The 20,797-nt window shown below is 44.5% G+C and overlaps 1 protein-coding gene across 4 annotated transcripts in view; it reads left to right on the plus strand.

The window, feature by feature from the left end:
• RNF157 (ring finger protein 157) overlaps positions 1-20,797 on the plus strand; it is a 74,833-nt gene that overhangs the window by 26,206 nt on the left and 27,830 nt on the right. The gene's annotated exons all lie outside the window — the stretch shown is intronic.

The following is a 20,797-nucleotide window of genomic DNA, read 5'->3' on the forward strand; positions in this document are numbered from 1 at the left end:
CAACCTGAGAGTCCGAGAAAATCCAGACTATGAAAAAGCGAAACTATGAATATTTATACTTTTAAAATGCGAATAGGGCTTTACAGACCTTTATGTAAGGGTTTTTTTAAAAACAACACTTTTATAATACCTGTCTCCCTACTCCTGGACTCTCCCCAGAGGTGACTGCCCTGCCCAGTTCAATATGTTATCTTCTCAATCTTACTTTCATTTTTTAAAACTGTGACAAAACACGCATAACATAAAAGGTATCATCTTAGCGACTTTAAGTATGCCAATGTCAGTACATTCACACTGTTTTACACCCAAGCTCCAGAACTCTTTTCATCTTGCAAAACTGAAACTCTGTCCCCATTAAATACGAACTCGCCCTTTTCCTTTTCTAAGAATTTGACTTCTAGAGAAGTCTGTATCATGGAGTCTTACAGTATTTGTCTTTTTGTGACTTATTTCATTGAGCATAATGTTTTCAAGGTTCATCCAGGTTGTAGCCTATATCAGAATTTCCTTCTTTTTTAAAAAAAAAAAGTATCAATGGCTGTACCAGATGGTAGTTGTGGCATTAAGGAAATTTTAGTTGAGGCACGTGGGAGTCTTGTCTTGCAAACTCTTAGTTGCAGCATATGAGATCTAGTTCCCTGACTAGGGATCGAACCGAGGCCCCATTTTTTGGGAGCTTGGAGTCTTGGCCACTGGGCTACCAGAATTCTGGCAGTCCCAGAATCTCCTTCCTTTTTAAGGCTGAGCAATATTCCAGTATATAGATAGACCACATTTTGTTTATCCTTTCATCTGTCAATAGACACTTGGGTTGCTTCCTCCTCTTGGCTGTTGTGAAAAATACTGCTAAGAACACGAGTGTTACATTCCATCTTTAAAGCACACATGCCAGTACTGGCCTAGGGAAGAGGACCATTCACTTTTAGAAATTAGTAAAGAAAATTATTGTATGTCTTCAGTTTTGAAATGTAACTCCTTTTTTGTCGTTACCCCTTGGCTTTGGGTTAAGATGTGTGCTAGTCGCTCAGTCGTGTTGGGCTCTCTGCGAAGCCATGGACTGTATAGCCTGCCAGTCTCTGTCCACAGGATTTCCCAGGCAAGAATACTGGAGTGGGTAGCCTTTCCTTTCTCCAGGGGATTTTTCCAACCTAGGGATTGAACCCAGGTCTCCTGCATTGCAGGCAGATTCTTTACCATCTGAGTGACCTATTCTATTTATGTTAGCTTGTAATTCTTAATAAAGATGAAGAAATCATTTCAAATGCATTCTTTTAGGAAAAGTTGCTTCCTACCGCTTTAGTTCAGTTCAGTTCAGTCACTCAGTTGTGTCCGACTCTTTGCGACCCCATGAATTGCAGCATGCCAGGCCTCCCTGTCCATCACCAACTCCCGGAGTTCACTCAGACTCACATCCATCGAGTCCGTGATGCCATCCAGCCATCTCATCCTCTGTTGTCCCCTTTTCCTCCTGCCCCCAATCCCTTCCAGCATCAGGGTCTTTTCCAATGAGTCAGCTCTTCGCATGAGGTGGCCAAAGTACTGGAGTTTCAGCTTTAGCATCATTCCTTCCAAAGAACACCCAGGACTGATCTCCTTTAGGATGGACTGGTTAGATCTCCTTGCAGTCCAGGGGACTCTCAAGAGTCTTCTCCAACACCACAGTTCAAAAGCACCAATTCTTCGGTGCTCAGCTTTCTTCACAGTCCAACTCTCACATCCATACATGACCACAGGAAAAACCATAGCCTTGACTAGACGAACCTTTGTTGGCAAAGTAATGTCTCTGCTTTTGACTATGCTATCTAGGTGGGTCATAACTTTCCTTCCAAGGAGTAAGCATCTTTTAGTTTCATGGCTGCAATCCTACCACTTAGTGAATAAATATTGAATGTGTAAACAAAGACTGTTTTGCAGTGTGCAGATGCCATCCTATCGTATTTCCAAATACTGAAGGACTATAACCAAACTGTAGATTTTATTCAAGAGTTAGCTTCAACTGTCTCTTGATTCCAGAGATAACATTAAAAACCTGGTACTTTTATTTTAAAATGTATTTATTTATTTGATGGTATTGGGTCTTAGTTGAGACACACGGGATCTTCATTACATCGTACAGGATCTTGCATTGCTGTGCACAAGCTCTCTAGTTGTGGCACTCAGGCTCAGTAGCTGTGGCCTGTGGCTTAGTTGCTCCACTGCATGTGGGGTTTTAGTTCCCTACTCAGGGATCAAACCTGTGCCCCCTGCTTTGAAAGGTGAATTCTTAACCACTGGACCCCCAGGGAAGTCCCATGCTGGTTACTTTTACATACAGTGTAGGATAGATTATGTTTTAGGTAAATAAAAGCATAAAAAATAAGAGTGCGTGTAATGTTAGCTCCACCTTTGGAAAATAAATTATAACATAAAAAAGACAGCTTTGAAAGCTAATCGGTTGAGTCCAAGCGTTTGCTACAGTACTTGGCACTAAGAAAGGATTTTTAATGTGACTTCTGTGCTGGTTTTCCACCCTGAGACCTCTGTTTTATGGAGCTGAGTTTCTGTAGGTGACGGGTCGTGGGATGGGAAAGCATTCACTGGTGTGACAGGGCAGGAGAGTGGCGGGGGCCCTGAGCCACCCCGTCAGGTTCACTGTGAGGTCCCAGTGATGAGGAGGAGCGTCCCAAAGATGTCAGGTCAGCTGATAATGACTGTTCCTGCCACCTGCTCCTTTTTTTTTTTAAGCTTTCTTTTCTGGAAACAAAAACCATATGCTTTTAATTTACTTTCTATTTTTTTTTTTTATTTTAACTTTTGTATTGGGAGTTGTGAAATATTTGTATGAAAGTATATAAACCACATATCTACTGTTAAAGAAACTATAAACAAACACCCTTGGATTCACCACCCAGATCAAGAAATGAAGCATTACCAGCACCTTTGCAGTCCGCCCTGTGCCGGACCCTGGTCACAGCTTTATCGAGATATAATTCACTGTGGATTTCTCCTCAGAAGCATTACCATCTTTCCCATGGTAGTTAATAAGTATCTTGGGGAAGTTAGTTGGAAACTACTGTCTAGATGTCTTCTCTTTTTAATGCGAAAACCACTCACCAGGTTTACTCCTTTCTTCACATAAAGGTGCTGCACTGGCTGAGGTTAGTGAACTAGGCCTTTGCTTATATTAGATCTAGTGCCTTTCTGAAAGATTCACGACAGAGACTGTGATTCTATCTGTCTGGTATGTCGGGTTCAAGGTATAGTCTTATGGAATTAGAGGTGTAGAAAGGAGTGGCAAGGTAACCTGAAATTACGAGAAAAAGGAAAAAAGAAAATTCCCTAGAGAAGAAACGTTGCTGGAGATGAACAAGGAACAGGAACAGTGTTTAGGGACTTTCCTGGTGGGCCAGTGGCTAAGACTCCGCACTCCTAGTGCAGAGGAGCCTGAGTTGGATCCCTGATCAGGGAACTAGATCCCACATGCCACAACTCAGAGTTCGCATGCTGCAACTAAGACCTGGTGCAGCCAAATAAATAAATAAGTAAATTAAAAAAAAGCGGGGGGGGGGGGGCTTCCCTGGTGGCTCAGTGTAACGAATCTGCCTGCCAATGCGGGAGATACAGATTTGATCCCTGGTCTGGGAAGATCCCACATGCCATGGAACAAGTCAGCCCCTGTGCCCCAACTACTGAGCTTGTGCTCTGGAGCTGGAGAGCCGCAACCACTGAGCCCTCGTGTGGCAGTTACTAAAGCCCTTGCACCCTAGAGCCCGCGCTCCACCACAAGAGCAGCTATCACAGTGAGAAGCCCGTGCATCACGACTAGAGAGTAGCCCCCACTCACCGCAACTAGGAAAAAAGCCCAAGCAGCAGGGAAGAGCCAGCATGGCCCAAACTAAAATAAATCTAAAAAAGAAGAAGAAGAGGGCCGGATCTGTGAGGCAGAATCAGTGTAGTCTCTAGGCTTTGGTACTCAGACTGTGTGTCCCCGGCCCTCTCAAAGGACACAGCCGGCTCATGGCTTTTCCTGCTGTATGTGGCAGACCCTTTCTAGTAGGCCAGCTCCTCTAGGTCCCATGCTGGTTACTTTTATATGCAGTGTAGGATAGATTATGTTTTAGGTAAATAAAAGCCTAAAATAAAGAGACTTAACAGTATGTGTAATGTTAGCTCCACCTTTGGAAAATAAAAAGACAGCTTTGAAAGCTAGTTGGTTGAGTCCAAGCGTTTGCTACAGTACTTGGCACTAAGAAGGGATTTTTAATGTGACTTCTGTGCTGGTTTTCCACCCTGAGACCTCTGTTTTATGGAGCTGAGTTTCTGTAGGTGATGGGTCGCGGGATGGGAAAGGGTTCCACTGGTGTGACAGGGCAGGAGAGTGGCGGGGGCCCTGAGCCACACCGTTGGGTTCACTCTGAGGTCCCAGTGACCTCAAGGTCTGTTTTTCCAAAGACTGCTGTGCCAGTTCTGGAATCATTTAGTGTGGTCCATTGCTCTTCCGGGGTTCCCTGGTGGCTCAGAGGGAAAAGAATCTGCCTGCAGTGCAGGAGACCTGGGTTCAATCCCTGGGTTGGGAAGATCCTCTGGAGAAGGGAACGGCTACCCACTCCAGTATTTTGTTTGGCCTGGAGGATTCCATGGACAGAGGAGCCTGGCAGGCTGTAGTCCATGGGGTTGCAAAGAGTCGGACACGACTGAGTGACCTTCACTTTCACTTCACTATTGCTCTTCCAGGCTCCTAAGAGGGCCCCCACCCCAGCACATGAGACCCTGACATTCGCCAGGGTGTTCATGGGAGGATGTCCTCAGCGGCTCTTCCCCATCCTGCTTTATATTCCACACCCCTGACTGATACCGCAGGACCCACGCATCCTTTCAGCTCCTGCCTCTGTGCGCGTTAGCCCGATCCCCTGGGGTGTTTGGAATGATGATCCCAGAAACCCCATTGGGTGATGCTGAGATTTCACCCTCATTATGGTCTAGTGGCCAGGAGGGAGGTGGGGGCAGTCCTGAGTAGGGCAGGCACTGTCTTGTAAGAGGCTTGTCTTATTTGCCACTGTAGTCTTCAAGCAAAGGGGATTCCTCTGTTTTCCAAGGAGAGGGAGTCAGCCGCTTTGCGGGCCCAGGTAATCCGGGGTTTGAGGTTCTCAAGTAAATAGACACAGACACCCCCATCGTGAGGCTTCCCAGATGACTCAGTGGTAAAACAACCTGCCTGCCAATGCAGGGGATGCAAGGAGAAGGAAATGGTAACCCACCCCAGTATTCTTGCCTGGAAAATTCCATGGACAGAGGAGCCTGGCAGGCTACAGTCCATGGGGTCGCAAAGAGTCAAACACAATTGAGTGACCGAGCACGACACACATCCCCATCTCAAGCCTTAGAGTTCATGTCTTTCCATCAGGGCCTTGACTTTGATGTAACAGACTTGCCTGGACTGAGTTCACCCTTCTTAGTTTTTTTTTTTTTTTTGGGTCTACGTTGCCTTGCAGGCTTTCTCTAGTTGCAGGGAGCGGGGGCTACTCTCTAGTTGCAGTGCTTGGCCTTCTCATTGCAGTGGCTTCTCTTGTGGAGCTTAGGCTTTAGGGCGCGCAGGCTCAGTAGTTGTGGAGCACCAGCTTAGTGCTCCAGGGCAACCTACTGGACCAGGGATTGAACCCGTGTCCCCTGCATTGGCAGGCAGACTCTCAGTCACTGGACCGCCAGGGAAGTCCTTCTTCTTGGTTCTGCCACTCCTTAATATAAGGTGCTGTGCCTGCGGGGGGTGAGTGCTTTTAGGCTGTCTGTCATACTTGGCTTCACGTCATCATATCTGAGATTGTCTTTATCCGTTTTCATTGGACAGATGATTTTTAATATCACCACCCAGTCCCACGGTCCTTCTTGTGGCTGTTTCTTCTGCATCTCCTGTACCAGAGACATGAAACTGGTCAGTGTGCGCCCCCCACCCCCGCCACAGGTCATAGGACCTCAGGGACCTTCACCCCACTGATGGGTCCACGTCACCATCTGGCAGGTGAACGACCCACCACCCCCAGAATCCCACCTGCCGAGTCCACTTCCGTAGGCAACTTCTGATGCCACCTGTTCTAAGGCAGACTCTGTGGAAGCAAACCTGCATTGGAGATCTTTATGAAAACTGTTTATTGAAGGAATGCTCTTTGGAGAAGAAGTAAAACGGAAGCCAGATGGTGCAGGGGAGCAAAATCAGCAACAGTGTGGTCTTGGCAGAGACTTGCTCCAGCCTGGTCCCTCGGAAAAGCTCTGGAGTGCAGCTTGCACCACAGAATCCCCCCATCTCGAGGACAGGGGGCTGGCCTTTTGTACCCCCTGCCATGCTGCTGTGAACCTTCTATTGTATGAATTTTGTTCAGCATGAAAGTGAAAGTGTTAGTTGCTTAGTCACACGACTCTTTTGCAGCCCCATGGACTGTAGCCCGCCAGGCTCCTCTGTCCCTGGGATTCTCCAGGCAAGAATACTAGAGTAGGTGGCCATTCCCTTCTGCAGGCGATCTGCCCGACCCAGGGATTGAACTCAGGTCTCCAGCATTGCAGGCAGATTCTTTACCATCTGAGGCACCAGGGAAGCCTTTGTTCAACATATGCATGCATATTTGTTAGGTATATGCTCATGGTTGGCATTGCTGGGGCACCCAGCATGCTGTAGAAGACTCTGCCAGACAGTTTTCCAAAGCAACTCTGCCAATTTTACTCCTACCAGGAGTGTTTGGGGTCCCTGGCACCTCGTTATTTTCCATCTTTTTCATCTTAGCTATTCTGGTGGGAATGCACAATTAATTTCCGTTATGCACAATTAATTTCCATTTTCTGGATGACGCAAGAGGTTGAGTACTTTTTTTTTCCTTAGTTTTTTTTTTTTTTGAAGTGAACCATTTTTAAAGTCTTTTCTTGAATTTGTTACAATATTGCTTCTGCTTTATTTTTATTTTTTTGGCCATGAAGCATGTAGGACCTTAGTCCCCTGACCAGGGATTCAACCCATAGCCCCATCATTGGGAGGTGAAGTCTTAACTGCTGAACCACCAGGGAAGTCCCAGTGAGGCTGAGCCCCTTTACATGTGTTTAGTGGCCATTTGGATCCATCCTTGGAAAAGTGTCAGTTCAAACCTTTTCTCTTAGCGCAGCTGCTTTTTCTTCCTTAGTAAGGAAATAACAGGGCGGCATGAGTCTTTGCTCAGATAAATACATTGCAAATATCTTCTCCTAGTCTCTGCTTGCTTTTAATACTCTCTCTTTTAAAAAATTATTTATGAGAGTTTCCTGGTAGCCTGGTGGTTAGGATTCGGTGCTTTCACTGCTGTGGCCCAGATTCAATCCCTGGTCAGGGAACCAAGATCCCACAAGCCATGCAGCCAAAAATAAAATAAACAAATACACTTTACTGAGACATAACTGACAGGTAACTATTGTGTTAGTGTGAGGTGAACAACCTATTGACTTGGCACATTTTTATATTGCAGTATGATTACCACCAAACGTGGTTGCTAATCCCCACCTGAGGGCATGCCGTTTTTATTTCTTTTCTGTGGTGAGAAAATGTTTAAGACCTAGTCTCTTAGCAGCTTTGAAGTTCAATGCCTTTTTCATTCTTTTCATGGTATTTTTAGTTGAACAGAAGTTCTAAAGGTTAATGTAGTCCAGTTTATCCATTTTTTTCTCATATGGTAGAACGTTTTTGTATCCTATTTAAGAAATGTTTCAAATACCAAAATCATGAAGATGTTTTGGTTTTCCTCTAACAACTTTGTTTGACCTTTCACATTTAGGCCTATCATCCACCTGGAATTGACCTGGGGGTGTGCTGTGAAGTAGGGGCCAAGGTTCTTTTTGGGGTTTTTTTTTGGTACTTATTTATTTGGCTACTCTGGTCTTAGTTGTGGCAAGCAGGATCTTAGTTGCAGCATAGTTACCTGCTGCTGCTGCTGCTGCTAAGTTGCTTCAGTCGTGTCCGACTCTGTGCGACCCCATAGACGGCAGCCCACCAGGCTCCCCCGTTCCTGGGATTCTCCAGGCAAGAACACTGGAGTGGGTTGCCATTTCCTTCTCCAATGCATGAAAGTGAAAAGTGAAAGTGAAGTCGCTCAGTCGTGTCCGACTCTTAGCAACTCCATGGACTGTAGCCTACCAGGCTCCTCCATCCATGGGATTTTCCAGGCAAGAGTACTGGAGTGGGGTGCCAGGGATCAAACCCGGGCCCCCTGCACTGGGAGCTTGGGAGCCCAGAGTCAGCCACTGGACCACCAGGGAAGTCCCAGGGCCTACCTTCTTTTCCTTTTTTTTTTTTTTTTTGTTTAAATTGACCCAACACCGACTGTGGAACAGGCTGTCCATCCGTTTCTCATGGCGCTGCAAATCAGGTGACCGTATCCAGTTTCTGCAGTGAAGAATCCACTCACGTCCAGCCTGAGGGCAGCAGGGGTGGAGAGGGGAGCGAGCCTGGTGGCCAGTTTCTGGGAGATCCTCGGGGAAGGAGCTGACTGGTCTCGGCGAGCTTCCTTTCGAAGCCCTTTGATTTAGCTGTCAGTTTTCACAGAGCTCCCTCGCCTCAGCCGTACCCCATGTCCCCGGGTCCCCGGGACTGTCAGATCCTCTGATGTATTCTCTGAGAAACCTGACTTTAAGAAAAAGCAGGAATGTCTTAAAAAGGAGGAGGAGTTCACAGACGTGCCAGCGCTCTCTGCAGCCTGGCCTCCACGTGGTCCGGGAGCCCCTGTGTGTGGATGTGTAACAAGGAGTCCCCCAGACACCGCGTGCACGCGCTGGTGGGAGCAGGGACAGGTCAGCTCCGCTGCTCCATCAGCAGCCCTCAGCCAGAGGGGTTGGGCCCAGCTCCCCACCAGCGGGTGCCTGGGTCTCCCTGCAGAATGCAAGAAGATTGTCTCAGACCTGAGCTTTGTGTTCTCCACTGGTTCATGGTTGCTTTGAATCGAGTGCAGAGGTCACGCTTGTGCGCTGGACCACCAGGGTCACAGCAGACAAGAGGCAAGTTTGCTCAGCTCTCATTTTACCTTAGACCGTGTCTCCCATGTCCTTCTAATCATAAACTGAGGATCTCAGAGAGCCTTCCAGTCACTGTGGTAAGAATTTTTATGCCTACGAGGGGAGGGTGGGTGCTGTTCCCAGGAGGTTCAGTTCCAATAGCCTATGTGGAAGATACGCAGTCATTCTCCCAGGTAAAAGTGAGATGTGTCCTTAACTGTATTTACTCCAAGTGTTTTGGGATTCATGGGTAAGAGATACTTATCTAATTGCTGATAATTTGTGCATTCTTTTTTCCAAGAATTCAAAATGGCATTAACAGGTAGAATTTTTTTTTAAAGAAAATAATATTGTCACAAATAATCATCACTAATGATCACTTCAGTTCAGTTCAGTTCGGTTGCTCAGTCCTGTCTGACTCTTTGCAATCCCGTGAATCGCAGCACGCCAGGCCTCCCTATCCATCACCAACTCCCGGAGTTCACTCAAACTCATGTGCATCAAGTCGGTGATGCTATCCAGCTATCTCATCCTCGGTCGTCCCCTTCTCCTCCTGCCCGCAATCCCTCCCAGCATCAGGGTCTTTTCCAATAACTCAACTCTTCGCATGAGGTGGCCATAGTATTGGAGTTTCAGCCTCAGCATCAGTCCTTCCAATGAACACCCAGGACTGATCTCCTTTAGGATGGACTGGTTGGATCTCCTTGCAGTCCAAGGGACTCTATATTTTCATAGTACGGTGTGATTTTTAGAACATTTTCTATTTGCTCTTAATCTAGTATTCTGGCCTGGAGAATTCCATGGACTGTTATAGTCCATGGGGTCGCAGATAGTCAGGCACCACTGAGTGACTTTCATTATCTTCTTACTACTTACCCCACCTGATTGACAAGGGCTGTAAATCCCATTTTATAGATAAGGAAACTGATGCCACAGATGTTAAATTACTCACCCAAGAATAGAAGCAAGAACTTGGATCTTCCCTCCTAGTGTCTTATCAAATCGTTTCACTTGTATTCTTTCGTTTCATGCTTGCGCAAGCTCACTGGCTGGACCAGAGGATCCTAGCTCCTGGTTGAACTTAAAAAATATTGTTCCATAAAGCCTGTATTAAAAAGCACGTGGCAGGAACTTCCCGGGCAATCTAATGGTTAAGATTCCATACTTTCAATGCAGGGGACGTGGGTTTGATCCTTGGCTGGGACACTAAGATGCCACATGCCACGTGGTGCCGGCAAAACCAAAACACAAAAAGCACGTGGCAAGGAATTCCCTCATCGCCTGGTGGTTAGGGCTTGGTGCTTTTACTGCTCTGCCCTGGGTTCAGTCCCTGCTCCAGGAACTGAGATCCTTCAAGCCAAGCAGTGCTGCCAAAAAGAAAATAAAAGAATGTGGTGGGAGCGGGGTTCAGGATGGGGAACACATGTATACCCATGGTTGATTCATGTGAATGTATGGCAAAAACCACCACAATATTGTAAAGTAATTAGCCTCCAATTAAAAAAAAAAAGAATGTGTATATAGGTAAAACTGAATCACTTTGCCATACAGCAGAGACTGGCACAACATTGCAAATCAACTATACTTCAATTAAGAGTAAATAAAATAAAAAACACGGCAGTCTGTTTTTTAGGTATTTTGTGAGTATTAATTGTGTCAACCTGCTATTTAGGGCAAATATTCAAACTCCAGGTGCTCACCATGGGCACACTGCTTCTCTGAAGACTTTATTCGTGTCTTCATTCTACAGATACCCATTTTAATCATTTACGTGTGCTGGTCTGGTCACTCTGGGTGATACAACGATGTCTCTAGCATAGACTTTGCCCTTGAGTTTATCATCTTGCAGGAAGCTCAGACGCATACACACAAAAGGGGAAGTGATAAATGAAGTGTAGACTGAGCTTCCAGAAGTTCTAAGAAACTTTACTTTGTGACATAAGTTTTGCTGACTTGGAAAGTGCTGCTAAACGCGGGAGCTTTGGGTTTGTTGTTTAAGGCTGTGTCTCTTAACAAACCAGGGCACAGAACTGCTGCGGTTTTCAACAGTGAAACTAAAGCTTCTGTGTTGTAGGAATTTCCTCGAAATTTCTTTGAAACATACTGAAACCAAGTACACACTCTCACCTCTTGCTTCCTGTTGTCAGGGTCCACCCCAGCTTACGGGAAACTACAGGTATCCATGTTACATTTCAAAGAAAAATTTGGTTAATTTTTTTCAGCTTTTAAAGAGATCCAAAATGACCTTATATTGTAATAAAAGTTTTTTTTTTTTTATAAAAGTCAAAGACTTCTGGGTCAAATAATGTGGTTATATGTAGATAGCATCCCTGAATGGCACACTTATTTCACTCAACTAAAATAGTAGCTCTGATTATTACAGAAATGAATCAGACGTGTGCTTTATCTTTAGAAGACAGCTCTGACAAAGCAGGCTTTGCAGTAAAGGTTGCTATAATTATAGAATAGAATGTAGTCCCATAGTTTCCATTTATTAAAAATGTAAATGCTTTTAATACCAAAGGTGCATGTCCTCTGCTAACCCAGACTGTTAAATGGTTTCTTAAAGAACGAGAGGGAGATGACTTCCATGTCAGTCCAGGAGTTAAGACTCTGAGCTTCTACCGCAGGGAGCAGGGGGTTCCTCCCCTGGTGAGGAACTGAGATCCCACAGCCGCGAGGTACAGCCAAAAAAAAAAGTTAGCCCAGGCACTTAATAGAAATGATGATAGTAATAGGTGCGTGCCATTTACAGTCTACACAGTTATTTCACTGTTAACAGTCCAGCTGTTTTCTCCCAGCCCCAAATCACCCTCTAAGGTGAGCAGGGGTAATGTTGGGGAAGTCTTCTCCCAGGTCTCTCCACTTCCAGGCTCTGCCAAGAGAGTCTGCAGGCCTGGAGGAGGAGGAAGGGTGGTACCCAGAGGTGCCAGCTTCTGGGAGCCTCTAAGATCTGATAGCCCCAACCTCTCCCTCTGGTCCCCTCAGCACTGGGGACTCCCCGAGGTGACTGCGTCAGCTCAGTGTCCCCTTTTTTGTGTTTGGGTTCTCCAGTGCCCGTTTAACCAGTTCCTTCTATTAAATTCTCTGTTAAAATACCTGGTGTGGTTTGTTTTCCTGACTGGACCTTGATTAATATAACCTTTACTCTCTCAAATTATAAGGCAGCTATTATCAGGCATGTTTTACTGATGCGGAAGTGGAGACTTAGGGTACAGCGGTTTGTGTAAAGTTGCGCAGCTGCTAGTACAAGAGCCAAGACAGGTCCACCTTCCATTTTGAGATCCTCTGCTTTCCATTCCTTCTCGTCCTTTCTCTTGCTTAACTTCCTCCCTTCCTTTTTTTTTTTTTTAAATAATTTTATACCAAAAGGAAAAGGACTTCTCTGGCAGTCCAGTGGTTAAGACTTTGCACTTCCACTGTAGAAGATATAGGTTCAACCCCTGGTTGGGGGACTAAGATCCCACATGCCCCTCTGCACAGCCCAAATAATAACAATAATAATTTTATCCTTAACAGAAGAACTGCAAAGTTAGTGGGAAATTCTGGTATACCCTTCACCCAGCTTTCTCTGATGTTAACGTCTTATACAACCATGAAGCATTTATCCAAACTAAAAATTAGCATAGGAACATTACTATTTTTCAAAGCTACAGATTTTATTAGGACTACACCAGTGTTTCCATTGGTGTCTTTTTTTTAGTTCCAGATTACCTTTGGTTGTTATGTCTCCTTTATCTCGTCCAATGTTTCTGTTTTTCCTTGTTTTTCATGACCGTGACAATTTTGAGATGCACTAGTTAGATATTTTGTAGATCTCCCATCAGTTTGGGTTTTCTTGTGATGAGATTAGAATTACGGTTTTGGAGGAAGAACACCACAGAGCTAAGTGCCCTTCTTATTACATCAGGTCAGAGGCACACAATAGTTCACGCTACTCCCAGTGACGGCAACCTTGATCGCTTAGTCAAGGTGGGTGTCAGGCTTACCCACTGTAAGTCTTTCCTTTTCCGTAATTTATTTGTTTAGAAGCTAGTTACTAAATCCTCTTGCTGAACTTTTGACTTCCCACTTAATCCTCGGGCTCTGCTTTCTTGGCAGATTATTAACTAGTGCTTAAAGAATCTTTGTATTAATTGACTAGGCTGAGAATTATAAGCCTAGGAGCCAGACTAACCATGCTAAGATTTATGGCTGTGTATTACTTCTTGGAAAATTATTAGCTGTTGCACCATTTTTGCCTTGCACTATGTTTAAACATGGAACTTGGCTATTTTTAGTCTCAGAAAGCTTATGGTTAATGCTAGGACACCTTCTTTTACTTGATGAACTGGAATCACCTCTGACAAGCCCAGAAAGATGATCAGAAGCCCAGGGTCTTAATAGCATGCAGGAAATCAGTAAAAAGCATAAGAGACAGAGAAGTGGTTGCTGAGAAAATTGGAAGGGCTGAAGGATGCGGTTCAAGGAGTGGAGATTTACAAGGATGAATGAGAGGTGACAGGTAACAGATGGATGGACACAGAGATCTCAGGTAGGAGGTCAAAGAAAGGTTAAGGATGGAACACAGGATGAGAGAAAAGCCTGTGACATGAATCAGCCTTGAGGCTGGACTCTAGACTTGATATATTATAAATATTTGTAGTTTGTCCTGAGATTCACCATCTAGGATATAAGATTTATACTTCTAGCTCTAGATTTCATTATGGACAGACTTTAAGTGACCTTAGGCCTCAATATCAGAGAAGGCAATGGCACCCCACTCCAGTACTCTTGCCTGGAAAATCCCATGGACGGAGGAGCCTGGTAGGCTGCAGTCCATGGGGTCACTAAGAATCGGACACGACTGAGAGACTTCCCTTTCACTTTTCACTTTCATGCATTGGAGAAGGAAATGGCAACCCACTCCAGTATTCTTGCTTGGAGAATCCCAGGGACAGGGGAGCCTGGTGGGCTGCCGTCTATGGGGTCGCACAGAGTCGGACACGACTGAAGCGACTTAGCAGCAGCAGCAGCAGCAGCAGGCCTCAATATAATATATTTAATATATAAACCAGAGAAAGTAGTTCAGTTGGTTTATATAGCGTTGGCTAATCACTGTTATTAAGGAGTGACTGAAGAATAATCAGAGCTCTCAAAACTTTTGGAAGCTTAGCAAGACAAAATGAAGCAGATGGTGCCTTGTTAAATTAGCTACAAATTACAGATCTTAATATTAACAATTTAGAAATGAAAACTATCAGACATATGCTATAGGTTTTTATTTTATGCTATTTTGTTCTAATTATATGGGATTTCCATATCTCATGATTGACTAAACAAAATAAAATCTCATTAGAGTTTTTGAGTCACTAATGGCCTTCTTCCTAAGCCTGAGGCTGTATCTGCAAATATGTAGTTTAGCCAAGATAACAGACCTCACCTGGGCTTAGAATTCTGTATTTGATTGGCTTGGTAGTGATTTAGTCACTAAGTCTGACTCTTGCAACCCCATGGACTGCAGCCCACCAGGCTCCTCTGTCCATGGGATTCTCCAGGCAAGAACATTGGAGTGGGTTGCCATTTCCTTCTCCAGAGGATCTTCCCAACCCAGGGATCGAACCTGGACTCCTGCATTGCAAGCAGAATCTTTACTGACTGAGCTACCAGGGAATTGGCTTAGAAATCTGTATAAACTTAACTGTTTCTATATTTCATACTATTATTCTTTTTCTGAAGCCGAGATTCCTTTTTTTTTTTTTTCAAGATTTTTAAAAATGTGGACCATTCTTTTTAAAGTCTTTTGAATTGGTTGCAATATTGCTTCTGTTTCATGTTTTGGTTTTTTGGCCACGAGGCATGTGGGATCTTAGCTTCCTGACAAGGGATCAAACCCCCACCTCCTTCATTGGAAGGCCAAGTCTTAACTGCTGGACCACCAGGGAAGTCCCTGAAAAGCTGAGATTTCTAACACAGCAGACTTCAGATGTGATCAAGTACATTCAGGGTGGTATGGCCGTACACAATAGCAGACCTCAGAGCATATTTCCCTTCTAGCAAATTGAGAGATGGAGACTTGAAACTTTTGTAATTGATCTTAAATCTTACATAGGTCATTTACAGTCAGTATACTTCAAGAGGGGCACAGGTGGGCAGCTTGGAGTTTTTCAACTTGAACATCAACTTAGTTTTTAGTTTAGGTTTTTAAATATTTATTTACTTGTCTGTAAGTTGGCTTAAAGCTCAACATTCAGAAAACGAAGATCATGGCATCCGGTCCCACCACTTCATGGGAAACAGATGGGGAAACAGTGGAAACAGTGTCAGACTTTATTTTTCTGGGCTCCAAAATCACTACAGATGGTGACTGCAGCCATGAAATTAAAAGACGCTTACTCTTTGGAAGGAAAGTTATGACCAACCTAGATAGCATATTGAAAAGCAGAGACATTACTTTGCCAACAGAGGTTCGTCTAGTCAAGGCTATGGTTTTTCCTGTGGTCGTGTATGGATGTGAGAGTTGGACTGTGAAGAAGGCTGAGCGCCGAAGAATTGATGCTTTTGAACTGTGGTGTTGGAGAAGACTCTTGAGAGTCCCTTGGACTGCAAGGAGATCCAACCAGGCCATTCTGAAGGAGATCAGCCCTGGGATTTCTTTGGAAGGACTGATGCTAAAGCTGAAACTCCAGTACTTTGGCCACCTCATGCGAAGAGTTGACTCATTGGAAAAGACTGATGCTGGGAGGGATTGGGGGCAGGAGGAGAAGGGGACGACAGAGGATGAGATGGCTGGATGGCATCACTGACTCGATGGACGTGAGTCTGAGTGAACTCCGGGAGTTGGTGAGCGACAGGGAGGCCTGGTGTGCTGCGATTCATGGGGTTGCAAGGAGTTGGACACGACTGAGCGACTGATCTGATCTGATCTGATCTGACCAGGTCTTAGTTGCAGCATGTGGGATCTTCTATCTTCATTGCAGCATGTGGGATGTAGTTCCCTGACTAGGGATTGAACCCAGGCCCCCTGCATTGGGAATGCGGAGTCTTAGCCACTGGACCCCTAGGGAAGTCCCAGTTTTTAGTTTTGAAATATAGACTGGGGAAGACTTTAGTCCACTTGGCCTTCTTAATAATTGGCCTGTTGAAAATGCCTCTGTGTTAGGAAAAAAAAAAAAAGACTGGAAAACTAACGCTTGGTGGCATTAGAACATTCATGTAAAAAAAAAATTCATATGCTTCTTTGGGAAAAAAATATGTTGTGTATTTTAAAATGCCTATTTTGGCTGATGCTGGTGCTTATCCTTCTGGGCACATTTTTTACATACAGGATTAGGCATCTTGAAATCTCTTACTTAAAAGTGAATTCTTATTTGTAGGCTAGGTTACCAGTCTCCTGACCAGATGAAATCTGAAAGTCAGGCATCTAGAATAGAATGATGGTCTGAAGGGAGTCATTTCTCTGATGATTAGTCATTATTTACCAACTTAACTGGAGGGAAAAGATGATGGTGTCTGCTTTACTAAAAGCCCTTTTTTTCCCCTTTTAATGCTCCTTAAAATTAGCTGGTGTTAGGCAGAACCCTCTGTATCTAAAAGTCAGGAACCGGAAGTCAAGTAGGTTTCACTTGTGATCAAAACCACATATTTGATGCACTTGATGTCAGAGTGCACAGAACGCATTGCCTGGTCTGAGTACTCCTGAGCAATGTGAGTCAAGACCCAAATCATCATAGAGGGAGAAAATGGGTCCTTGATGGTTGTTAATGGAGACGTGGGCGATTTTGTGATGGGTGCTTTTCTCTGCAGTGGATCTTTCATGCTCTGTCATCACCTGTCAAGAGAGAACTGGGTTATTGGGCATACCCATAGAAGGGCCTAAGTATTTTGGAAAGGTCAACCTGAGAGGCGATATCATGTAGCCAGGACATTGGTCCTGTGTGCCCCTTGCCAGGGGGCCTGGCTGAAGAGTTAACAGATTATAAATAGATTGCCCTCTTGGAGGGATTCCTTTGGTAACCAGACCTGAACACAGAGCATCTTTGAGTCAAGGTCATCTTGTGACCCCCTCTCGGTGTCTCCCTCACATCTTCAATTTGAGTGGAAAGGATGTCTTTTCACATCTTGTCAGCTTTGTGGTTACCAGTTTCTACACAAGTGATTGATTCCTCACGAGGATTGGATGGAAAATAAATGTAAAGGGGTTTTACTGCTGTAAATATAGCTCATTGACGTTTTGGTGGACAGCAGGCACAATACAGCCTGTCCCAGGGCTACAGCTAGTTAAATAGGGAAATTTGTATTCATTTCACAGCTTTCAACCAGAGTAAACTGTTCTCCCCAACGCGGATCTTAAGAAAATGTTCTGAAATATCACCAGTCTAAAAATATCCACTGGTAAAGTTTTAGACACACTGTGTAACTGAGAAGAGGGGAAGTAGAGAAGGCTGAGAAAATAACCAAACATCAAATAAAAAGGAACTGAAATTTAAATAGAAAAGCCCTACAATCTATAAAAGCAAGCACTTATGTAAAAAAGTGCTCTAAATGAGCTATTCATATGACCCCAGATGTTGATTTCCATATTAACTATTATTTGTTTCTCTGACACAAGCGTTACATGTCTGCTATGTATAAAATCAGTACTTTTCTATTTTCATCATAGTTTGTCTAAAAATAATTTCCTTTCTCTTCAGAAGCAGATTTTTGGCATTCGGGGCTTTTTGCTTCGTAAATAAAAAACTGCGTTAGGTTGTATTCATTTGTTTTTCTTTTATGTCCCTCTCCCTTTTTTCCTATTAAGTTTCCTTTCAGGGAATGTGTATTGCATGATTGTTTGTAAGAGTGAAAACTGGAGATACAGCAGGTGTTCCATCAATAAAAGATTAGTGAATGCATGATGGTCTGAGATAGACTTCTCTAGAAAGGAACCAGGGCTCCTTGGAGACATGATGGGTTCGAGGAAGGGGACAGAAAAGCAGAAGGTGAACCTGGAGCGTCTTTCTGTGCCAGAAAGTAAGCAAGTGCTTCAACAAGTGATTGGGGCGGGTACCCCCCGGTGGTCCTGTGGTTAAGAACCTGCTTGCCAATGGAGGGGATTCAGGTTCGATCCCTGGTCTGGGAACTAAGATCCCACATGCCACAGGGCAACTAAGCCCATGCACCAAAACTCCTAGGGGCTGCAACGAAGACCCAGCGCAGCCAAAAATAAATTAATGGGCAGTTTTTTTTTAAGTGATGGGGGCAAGTCTAAAGGACCCAGGAGCCATTGAGTGAGCTCCTGCAGGCCATATCCAGGCTGCTCTGTGGGCGTGTGGTCAGGCCCGAAGTTAATGGCAAATGTCAGCAAATTGTGTACCTTTGAAAACCCTTTTTATTGAAATTAATTATTCATTTTTATGACTGGATTATAGTCCCTTTTACAGACCACTGGGAATCACCCAATAATTTACAACTGAAGTAAAGATGTTCTGTAATCTCATATGCACTGGGACCATATTTTTTTACAAGAAAAATGTGCAAAAGTAGGGGGTAGTTTAACAAAATATTTGAAATTAGGATGGCTAGAAAATTTAGGATACATGGCTGGTACACACATACACATATGTGTGTATAAATATATACATATGTGTTGTTGTTGTTCAGTTGCTTAGTCGTGTCTGACTCTCTGTGACCCCATGAACTGCAGCACACACCAGGCTTCCGTGTCCTTCACTGTCTCCCTGAGGTTGCTCAAATTCATGTCTATTGAGTCGGTGATGCCATCCAGCCATCTCATTCCCTGTCACCCCCTTCTCCTCCTTCCCTGTCTTTCCCAGCATCAGGGTCTTTTCCAAAGAGTCAGCTCTTGGCGTCAGGTGGCCACAGTATTGGAGCCTCAGCTTCAGCATCAGTCCTTCCAGTGAATATTCAGGGATGAACATCATATCCATATCAGATCTCTGTAAACTGGCAATTCCACATTTGGTCACCAGGTGGCGCCTGGCTGGTGTAAGAAAAATGTACAAGGAAACTGAACACCAGGATAAAAGGCCAATGAGGTTTGTGCTCACACAAAGTCATCTTCAGCAACCCCCTGGGAACTCATTGAAAGAGTTCCTGTGGCTGAGTGCTATACCACCTCCTCCGTGAAGCCTTCCAGATTACCTCAGCCAGAAACAGTCACTTCCTTATAGTTGCCCTTTGGTTTGGCTTTTCTCTGCTTAATGTTCCGTTTTTTGTGTGTAGCAATATCATCTTCCTTATAATGCTGCTTCCTGAAAGAGCAGGACGTTGTCTTCTCCACTTGAAGTCTCTCTTTACACCCAGCACTGAGGGTTGCGGATAAGACTCTGATTGGGTTAATGAAAGGCTGCTAAGGCAGAAGCTTTGGTAGGTAGGAGCCTACAAACCAGGTTAGTTTCTCCTAAAGAGATTTTCAATGGTTTTCTTTTGTGGTGGGGGAGAGAGGTAAAGAGCTAAAATGTAAGCATGGATTTAATTATACTATAAAGGCTGTATGCTTAGTCACTCAGTCATGTCCAACTCCTTGCGACCCCATGGGCTGTTGCCTGCCAGGCTCCTCTGTCCATGGGATTCTTCAGGCAAGAATGTTGGAGTGGATAGCCATTCCCTTCTCTAGGGAATCTTCCCGACTCAGGGATTGAACCTGAGTCTCCTGCATCGGCAAGCAGGTTCTTTACCACTGAGCTACCAGGGAAGCCCACTACAAAGGATAGTTTTGTCTATATAAACAGTTGATCCCGGGATGTATTTCCTTGAACGCTGAATAATTTACATTCCATTGCCAGTTATCATCAAAAGTTATATTCTAAGTGGGAGATGAGGAACACTAGCTTTCCCCCGACCCTTTCCTTTTGTTTTTCTTCTTTGCGGGGAGGATGTGGAGAAGGGGCAAAGAGTGAAGGGAGAACCTCTATTTTTTTTTTTTTTAATTCAGGTAGAAGTTATGGATAACTCTCAAATACCCGTGCAAATAAATATGATTAACTTCGCTACTCCAGAAAAAAATTTTAATCCCAAAGTCATTTATTTTGGCTTTAGAATAGACAAGCATTTGTGTCAGGATTTCCTGCCTAATTACTTTTTGCTTAAGCTTATTTAAGAATTGTTTTAAATTCCTTTAGTGTGACAGCCCAGCAAAATGGTCGGGGGTGGGGTGGAGAAATGGGCCACAGATGGGGTCTGAACCAGGATTTCAGCTTTCCTATATAAAAGCCTCCTGATACACTGCATGCAGGAGAGCAATGTTGAAATTAGCTTTCTGGAGAACAATTTGGCAACGTAGTTTTAAGAGTCTTAAAAATATGCTTACTCTTTGATCCAGTAATTCCACTTCTAGGAATTTGTCCTAAGGAAATAATCAAGCAGGCACGCAGAAATGTAGGGACAAGGCATTCACCGTGACATTTAAGGGAAAAAAAAGTAAAACCCCAACTGGAAACATTGAATAATGTGGAATTGATTAAAGTAGGCCCTGTCTTCATTTTGGCATGCTGGATCTTTAGTTGCGGTATGTGGGATATAGTTCCGTGACCAGGGATCGAACTGCAGTGGGAGCATGGAGTCTTAGCCAGTAGACCACCAGAAAGTGTTAGTTGCTCAGTCATGTCCAACTCTTTGCAACCCCATGGACTGGGGCCCGCCAGGCTCCTCTGTCCATGGGATTCTTCAGGCAAGAATACTGGAGTGGGTAGCCATTCCCTTCTCCAGGGGATCTTCCCGACCCAGGGATCGAACCCGGGTCTCCTGGATTGTAGGCAGATTCTTTACCATCTGAGCCACCAGGGAGGCCCAGACCACCAGGGAAGTCCCTCAATGTATTCTCTTAAGGGTCACATTC

The sequence above is a fragment of the Bos indicus x Bos taurus genome, chromosome 19 (assembly GCF_003369695.1).
Source record: "Bos indicus x Bos taurus breed Angus x Brahman F1 hybrid chromosome 19, Bos_hybrid_MaternalHap_v2.0, whole genome shotgun sequence".
NCBI lineage: Eukaryota > Metazoa > Chordata > Mammalia > Artiodactyla > Bovidae > Bos > Bos indicus x Bos taurus.